This window comes from Lipotes vexillifer, unplaced genomic scaffold (genome assembly GCF_000442215.2).
Source record: "Lipotes vexillifer unplaced genomic scaffold, Lipotes_vexillifer_v1.1 scaffold216, whole genome shotgun sequence".
Lineage (NCBI taxonomy): Eukaryota > Metazoa > Chordata > Mammalia > Artiodactyla > Lipotidae > Lipotes > Lipotes vexillifer.
The window spans coordinates 3,971,749-3,981,133 of NW_006779100.1; positions in this window are offsets into that span (position 1 = coordinate 3,971,749).

A 9,385-nucleotide genomic window follows, 5' to 3' on the forward strand; every position below is an offset into this window, starting at 1 on the left:
AAAAAAAAAAAAAAAAAAAAAAAAAATTAAAAGGATGTTATCTTGCCAGACAGCTCCCAGAATACACTCAAATACATATCTTTGCATAGAAAATAATGTGGTTAAATATACCATGTGGGGCTTCCCTGGTGGCGCAGTGGTTGAGAGTCCACCTGCCGATGCAGGGGACACGGGTTCGTGCCCCGGTCCGGGAAGATCCCACATGCCGCGGAGCGGCTGGGCCCGTGAGCCATGGCCACCGAGCCTGCGCGTCCGGAGCCTGTGCTCCGCAATGGGAGAGGCCACAGCAGTGAGAGGCCTGCGTACTGCAAAAAACAAAAAACAAAAAACAAAAAACCACCACCAACAACAAAAAAAGTACCATGTGAATTCCTCATTTCTTTCCCTGGTTATTGTATTTTTTTAGGCTATGAGCTTAACTTATGTTTTGAGAAATCTTATATCTTTTTTATTAATTTGCTCAGCTTTATTCGTATTATACAGCCCTAAGTTTAAAAATGTTTTGTAGGAAAATGCCTTTTCCTATAGTTATTGAATTTTAATTACAATAGTGTTTAATAGTGCTTCTTTTCTTCCTCCTTTCGTAGTAGTTATTCTACATTATGTACAAATGGTAAGAAATTCTGGTAAGACCAAGACAGCTGAGTTTCAAACAGGACCTCTGTTTAAAGGGAACATCACACATCTGTTAAGTAGCCCTGCTGCGTCAATTTTCACCAGTTTAATCAGCAGCCAGTCCCTGTAATGTTATATGCCTTCTGTGAAGAAAGAGTCTGTTAAAGCTTATTATAATATGGGTTATAATTCATTCCTATTTATGTCCTTAAATAGGGTTGTACTGAGGCCATGCCCAGCAGTGAGCCATGCACTAAGTGCAGGAAATGATAAAAGTCACTTATAAGATTGGACCTTTCAAAATATGAATAAGGAATTATTTTGTGTTCCTACTTATTTAGTTGAAAGCATTTGTGCCCATATTGCCTGAATAGGACTTTGTATGTTAGAAGGTGGATTGATACAGGGGTGAAGGTGTGCATATTGGGAAAGAATGTGAAAGGCTCTTAATTCCGCAAGAGTTTAGGAAGGCAATCCTGAGAAAGAATTTCAGTGCTTAGCATAGTGCCTGGCACTATGACATCAATAATTATTTATTGAGTGAATATGTAAATGAATCTATCTATCTGTAAAAGGTTTAGGAATGTCCAAGCATAGACGTGCTAAAAAACCCAGTACCTATTTGAAATTATATTCAATTAAACCTCTTAATTTTCCCTTGGGGCAGTGCTGTAATTTATGAATTCAGAGATCACCCAATCAAAAGACAGCTACAGATAGGCTTGTTCAGAATTTTACTGACCCTGCTATTGCTGTGCCTCCTTTTCTTTTCTTGATTTTATGGCTCTAAGACAGAAGTGTTTGACCAGAGCTGTAACCAAACGCATATCTACTTTCATTCTGCATATCGGCAGGGACAATGCAAGCACGAGGGTTATTGCTTAGCAACCTATAATAGCCAAGCACACCAGAGGAGCACTAGCAGGCTGCAGCAAAGATAAGACAATGCCCCATTTCATGTGTGAGTTTACTAATGAGCCATGCAGATGGCTAGATATTAAGTTGCTGTAAATCTGTAGCACTCCCCTTAAAGCAGGAGGAGGAATATCTGCCTTGGGTTATGCTAGAGAGGTTAAAAGCAAAGAGAGTACATTAGAACCTGCAGACTTAAAAAAAAAAATGGTCTCTATCACACTTATTTAAAATAGAACTAAAAGTATTGTATATTAATGAGCATTGTGACAAAACAGAATGGAAACACTACCAGCCCACTCCCCAAAAAAAGAGTTTAACTTGTTTACAAATCCAACTGAGAGTTAGTGAAGAGCATTATACTACCCTCCTCATTTCCCCCATATATGAATAAGCCAAGAGGAAATCAAAACTTGGGAGAGATATTCATAAATGCTGTCCACTATTGGACTTAAGACATTCTTTAAATGAAATGTTGGCTTTTCAAGTGTTTTTAAAAATAAACCACTTAATTTTTTTCCTGGTTAGAAAGATGGATACTATGTAGGTAGAATTTTTTTTTTAATCTTTATTAGAGTATAATTGCTTTACAATCGTGTGTCAGTTTCTGCTTTATAACAAAGTGAATCAGTTATACATATGTCCCCATATCTCTTCCCTGTTGCATCTCCCTCCCTCCCATCCTCCCTATCCCACCTCTCTAGGTGGTCACAAAGCATGGAGCTGATCTCCCTGTGCTATGCGGCTGCTTCCCACCAGCTATCTGTTTTACATTTGGTAGTACCACTCTCTCACTTTGTCCCAGCTTACCCTTCCCTGTCCCCGTATCCTCAAGTCCATTCTCTAGTAGGTCTGCATCTTTATTCCCATCTTGCCCCTAGGTTCTTCTGACCATTTTCTTTTCTTTTTTTTTTAGATTCCATATATATGTGTTAGCATATGGTATTTGTTTTTCTCTTTCTGATTTACTTCACTCTGTATGACAGTCTCTAGGTCCATCCACCTCACTACAAATAACTCAGTTTCATTCCTTTTTATGGCTGAGTAATATTCCATTGTATATATGTGCCACATCTTTATCCATTCATCTGTCGATGGACACTTAGGTTGCTTCCATCTCCTGGCTATTGTAAATAGAGCTGCAATGAACATTGTGGTACATGACTCTTTTTGAATTATGGTTTCCTCAGGGTATATGCCCAGTAGTGGGAGTGCTGGGTCGTATGGTAGTTCTATTTTTAGTTTGTTAAGGAACCTCCATACTGTTCTCCATAGTGGCTGTATCAATTTACATTCCCACCAACAGTGCAAGAGTGTTCCCTTTTCTCCACACCCTCTCCAGTATTTATTGTTTGTAGATTTTTTGATGATGGCCATACTGACCAGTGTGAGATGATATTTCATTGTAGTTTTGATTTGCATTTCTCTAATGATTAATGATGTTGAACGTTCTTTCATGTGTTTGTTGGCAATCTGTATATCTTCTTTGGAGAAATGTCTGTTTAGGTCTTCTGCCCGTTTTTGTATTGGGTTGTTTGTTTTTTTGATATTGAGCTGCATGAGTTGCTTGTATGTTTTGGAGATTAATCCTTTGTCAGTTGCTTCATTTGCAAATATTTCCTCCCATTCTGAGGGTTGTCTTTTGGTCTTGTTTATGGTTTCCTTTGCTGTGCAAAAGCTTTGAAGTTTCATTAGGTCCTATTTGTTTATTTTTGTTTTTATTTCCATTTCTCTAGGAGGTGGGTCAAAAAGGATCTTGCTGTGATTTATGTCATAGAGTGTTCTGCCTATGTTTTCCTCTAAGAGTTTGATAGTTTCTGGCCTTACATTTAGGTCTTTAATCCATTTTGAGCTTATTTTTGTGTATGGTGTTAGGGAGTGATCTAATCTCATACTTTTACATGTACCTGTCCAGTTTTCCCAGCACCACTTATTGAAGAGGCTGTCCTTTCTCCACTGTACATTCCTGCATCCTTTATCAAAGATAAGGATAGGGATTGCATTGAATCTATAGATTGCTTTGGGGAGTAGAGTCATTTTCACAATGTTGATTCTTCCAATCCAAGAACATGGTATATCTCTCCATCTGTTTGTATCATCTTTAATTTCTTTCATCAGTGTCTTATAATTTTCTGCATACAGGTCTTTTGTCTCCTTAGGTAGGTTTATTCCTAGATATTTTATTCTTTTTGTTGCAATGGTAAATGGGAGTGTTTTCTTGATTTCACTTTCAGATTTTTCATCGTTAGTATATAGGAATGCCAGAGATTTCTGTGCATTAATTTTGTATCCTGCTACTTTACCAAATTCATTGATTAGCTCTAGTAGTTTTCTGGTAGCATCTTTAGGATTCTCTATGTATAGTATCATGTCATCTGCAAACAGTGACAGCTTTACTTCTTCTTTTCCGATTTGGATTCCTTTTATTTCCTTTTCTTCTCTGATTGCTGTGGCTAAAACTTCCAAAACTATGTTGAATAAGAGTGGTGAGAGTGGGCAACCTTGTCTTGTTCCTGACCTTAGTGGAAATGCTTTCAGTTTTTCGCCATTGAGGATGATGTTGGCTGTGGGCTTGTCATATACGGCCTTTATTATATTGAGGAAAGTTCCCTCTACACCTACTTTCTGCAGGGTTTTTATCATAAATGGGTGTTGAATTTTGTCAAAAGCTTTCTCTGCATCTATTGAGATGATCATATGGTTTTTCTCCTTCAATTTGTTAATATGGTTAATCACATTGATAGATTTGCGTATATTGAAGAATCCTTGCATTCCTGGAATAAACCCCACTTGATCATGGTGTATGATCCTTTTAATGTGCTGTTGGATTCTGTTTGCTAGTATTTTGTTGAGGATTTTTGCATCTATGTTCATCAGTGATATTGGCCTGTAGTTTTCTTTCTTTGTGACATCTTTGTCTGGTTTTAGTATCAGGGTGATGGTGGCCTCGTAGAATGAGTTTGGGAGTGTTCCTCCCTCTGCTATATTTTGGAAGAGTTTGAGAAGGATAGGTGTTAACCCTTCTCTAAATGTTTGATAGAATTCGCCTGTGAAGCCATCTGGTCCTGGGCTTTTGTTTGTTGGAAGATTTTTAATCACAGTTTCAATTTCAGTGCTTGTGATTGGTCTGTTCATATTTTCTATTTCTTCCTGATTCAGTCTTGGCAGTTTGTGCATTTCTAAGAATTTGTCCATTTCTTCCAGGTTATGCATTTTATTGGCATAGAGTTGCTTGTAGTAATCTCTCATGATCCTTTGTATTTCTGCAGTGTCAGTTACCTCTTTTTTATTTGTAATTCTACTGATTTGAGTCTTCTCCCTATTTTTCTTGATAAGTCTGGCTAATGGTTTATCAATTTTGTTTATCTTCTCAAAGAACCAGCTTTTAGTTTTATTGATCTTTGCTATCGTTTCCTTCATTTCTTTTTCATTTATTTCTGATATAATCTTTATGATTTCTTTCCTTCTGCTAACTCTAACTCTGGGGTTTTTTTGTTCTTCTTTCTCTAATTGCTTGAGGTGCAAGGTTAGGTTGTTTATTCGAGATGTTTCCTGCTTCTTAAGGTGGGCTTGTATTGCTATAAACTTCCCTCTTAGAACTGCTTTTGCTGCATCCCATAGGTTTTGGGTCGTTGTATCTCCATTGTCATTTGTTTCTAGGTATTTTTTAATTTCCTCTTTGATTTCTTCAGTGATCACTTCGTTATTAAGTAGTGTATTGTTTAGCCTCCATGTGTTTGTATTTTTTACAGATCTTTTCCTATAATTGATATCTAGTCTCATGGCGTTGTGGTCGGAAAAGATACTTGATACAATTTCAATTTTCTTAAATTTACCAAGGCTTGCTTTGTGACCCAAGATATGATCTATCCTGGAGAATGTTCCATGAGCACTTGAGAAGAATGTGTATTCTGTTGTTTTCAGATGGAATGTCCTGTAAATATCAATTAAGTCCATCTCATTTAATGTATCATTTAAAGCTTGTGTCTCCTTATTTACTTTCATTTTGGATGATCTGTCCATTGGTGAAAGTGGGGTGTTAAAGTCCCCTACTGTAATTGTGTTACTGTCGATTTCCCCTTTTATGGCTGTTAGTATTTGCCTTATGTATTGAGGTGCTCCTATGTTGGGTGCATAAATATTTACAATTGTTATATCTTCTTCTTGGATTGATCCCTTGATCATGACGTAGTGTCCTTCTTTGTCTCTTGTAATTGTCTTTGTTTTAAAGTCTATTTTGTATGATATGAGAATTGCTACTCCTGCTTTCTTTTGATTTCCATTTGCATGGAATATCTTTTTCATCCTCTCACTTTCAGTTTGTATGTGTCCCTAGGTCTGAAGTGGGTCTCTTGTAGACAGCATATATATTGGGTCTTGTTTTTGTATCCATTCAGCCAATCTGTGTCTTTTGGTGGGAGCATTTAGTCCATTTACATTTAAGGTAATTATCGATATGTATGTTCCTATTCCCATTTTCTAAATTGTTTTGGGTTCGTTATTATAGGACTTTTCCTTCTCTTGTGTTCTTGCCTAGAGAAGTTCCTTTAGCATTTGTTGTAAAGCTGGTTTGGTGGTGCTGAACTCTCTCAGCTTTTGCTTGTCTGTAAAGGTTTTAATTTCTCCATCAAATCTGAATGAGATCCTTGCTGGGTAGAGTAATCTTGGTTGTAGGTTTTTCTCCTTCATCACTTTAAATATGTCCTGCCACTCCCTTCTGGCTTGCAGAGTTTCTGCTGAAAGATCAGCTGTTAACCTTATGGGGATTCCCTTATGTGTTATTTGTTGTTTTTCCCTTGCTGCTTTTAATATGTTTTCTTTGTATTTAATTTTTGACAGTTTGATTAATATGTGTCTTGGCATGTTTCTCCTTGGATTTATCCTGTATGGGACTCTCTGTGCTTCCTGGACTTGATTAACTATTTCCTTTCCCATATTAGGGAAGTTTTCAACTATAATCTCTTCAAATATTTTCTCAGTCCCTTTCTTTTTCCCTTCTTCTTCTGGGACCCCTATAATTTGAATGTTGGTGTGTTTAATGTTGTCCCAGAGGTCTCTGAGACTGTCCTCAGTTCTTTTCATTCTTTTTTCTTTATTCTTCTCTGCAATAGTTATTTCCACTATTTTATCTTCCAGGTCACTTATCCGTTCTTCTGCCTCAGTTATTCTGCTATTGATCCCTTCTAGAGAATTTTTAATTTCATTTATTGTGTTGTTCATCTCTGTTTACAGTTTGCTCTTTAGTTCTTCTAGGTCTTTGCTAAATGTTTCGTGTATTTTCTCCATTCTATTTCCAAGATTTTGGATCATCTTTACTATCATTATTCTGAATTCTTTTTCAGGTAGACTGCCTGTTTCCTCTCCATTTGTTAGGTCTGGTGGGTTTTTGCTTTCCTCCTTCATCTGCTGTGTGTTTCTCTGTCTTCTCATTTTGCTTAACTTACTGTGTTTGGGGTCTCCTTTTTGCAGGCTGCAGGTTCGTAGTTTCCATTGTTTTTGGGGTCTGTCCCCAGTGGCTAAGGTTGGTTCAGTGGGTTGTGTAGGCTTCCTGGTGGAGGGGACTAGTGCCTGTGTTCTGGTGGATGAGGCTGGATCTTGTCTTTCTGGTGGGCAGGTCCACATCTGGTGGTGTGTTTTGGGGTGTCTGTGGCCTTATTATGATTTTAGACAGCCTTTCTGCTAATGGGTGGGGTTGTGTTCTTGTCTTGCTAGTTGTTTGGCATAGGGTTTCCTGCACTGTAGCTTGCTGGTCGTTGAGTGGAGCTGGGTCTTGGCATTGAGATGGAGATCTCTGGGAGATTTTCGCCGTTTATATTACGTGGAGCTGGGAGGTCTCTTGTGGACCAGTGTCCTGAACTTGGCTCTCCCACCTCAGTGGCACAGCCCTGATGCCTGGCTGGATCACCAAGAGCCTGTCCTCCACACGGCTCAGAATAAAAGAGAGAAAAAAAAAAGAAAGAAGATTAAAATAAAGTAAAATAAAATAAAGTTATTAAAATAAAAATTAAAAAATAATTATTAAGAAAAACAATTTTTAAGTAAAAACAAAAAACGGACAGACAGAACCCTAGGACAAATGGTAAAAGCAAAGCTATACAGACAAAATCACACACAGAAGCATACACATACACACTCACAAAAAGCGAAAAAGGGGAAAAATATGTATATATTGTTGTTCCCAAAGTCCACCTCCTCAATTTGGGATGATTCCTTGTCTATTCAGGTATTCCACAGATGCAGGGTACATCAAGTTGATTGTGGAGATTTAATCCACTGCTCCTGAGGCTGTTGGGAGAGATTTCCCTTTCTCTTCTTTGCACACACTCCCGGGGTTCAGCTTTGGATTTGGACCCGCCTCTGTGTGTAGGTCGCCTGAGACCGTCTGTTCCCACTCAGACAGGAAGGAGTTAAAGGAGCAGCTGCTTCGGGGACTCTGGCTCACTCAGGCCGGCGGGAGGGAGGGGTGCGGATGCGGGGCCAGCCTGCGGCGGCAGAGGCCGGCGTGACGTTGCACCAGCCTGAGGCGTGCCGTGCGTTCTCCCGGGGAAGTTGTCCCTGGATCACGGGACTGGATCACGGGACCCTGGCAGTGGCGGGCTGCACAGGCTCCCAGGAGGGACGGTGTGGATAGTGACCTGTGCTTGCACACAGGCTTCTTGGTGTCTGCAGTAGCAGCCTTAGCGTCCCATGCCCGTCTCTGGGATCTGCGCTGATAGCCGCGGCTCACGCCCGTCTCTGGAGCTATTTTAAGCGGCGCTCTTAATCCCCTCTCCTTGTGCACCAGGAAACAAAGTGGCAATAAAAAGTCTCTTGTCTCTTCGGCAGCTCCAGACTTTTTCCCGGACTCCCTCCCGGCTAGCTGTGGCGCAGTATCCCCCTTCAGGCTGTGTTCACGCAGCCAACCCCAGTCCTCTCCCTGGGATCTAAGCTCCGAAGCCAGAGCCTCAGCTCCCAGCCCCCACCCATCCCCGCTGGTGAGCAGACAAGCCTCTGGTCTGGTGAGTGCAGGTCGGCACCGATCCTCTGTGCGGGAATCTCTCCGCTTTGGCCTCCACACCCCTGTTGCTGCGCTCTCCTCTGTGGCTCCGAAGCTCCCCCAACCCTCCGCCACCAGAAGTCTCCACCCGCGAAGGGGCTTCCTGGTGTGTGGAAACCTTTCCTCCTTCACAGCTCCCTCCCACTCGTGCAGGTCCCGTCCCTATTCTTTGTCTCTGTTTTTTCTTTTTTCTTTTACCCTACCCAGGTACGTGGGGAGTTTCTTGCCTTTTGGGAGGTCTGAGGTCTTCTGCCCGCGTTCAGTAGGGGTTCTTTAGGAGTTGTTCCACATGTAGATGTATTTCTGATATATTTGTGGGGAGGAAGGTGATCTCCGCGTCTTACCCTTCCGCCATCTTGAAGTTCCACCTGTAGGTAGAATTTAAAAGTATTCTTCAGAGTACTCCCAATAAAGCTAAGAAAGAAATTTTAATAAATAAAAATAATTTTAAAATATTTATGGATAGCCTCCCCCAAAATGAGAATGAATAAATATATTGCAATGCAGTCATATAATGAAATATTATGAAGCAGTGAAAAACGAACACACTGGAGCTGCAGTTATCAATATAGATGAATTTCATAAATGTAATATTAAGTATTTAAAAGGTCACAGAATACACATGATATGAAATCATTTTTATAAAAATTAAAAGCAAGAACAGGGCTTCCCTGGTGGCGCAGTGGTTGAGAGGCCGCCTGCTGATGCAGGGGATACGGGTTCGTGCCCTGGTCCGGGAAGATCCCACGTGCCGTGGAGCGGCTGGGCCCGTGAGCCCTGGCCGCTGAGCCTGCGCGTCCGGAGCCTGTGCTCCGCAACGGG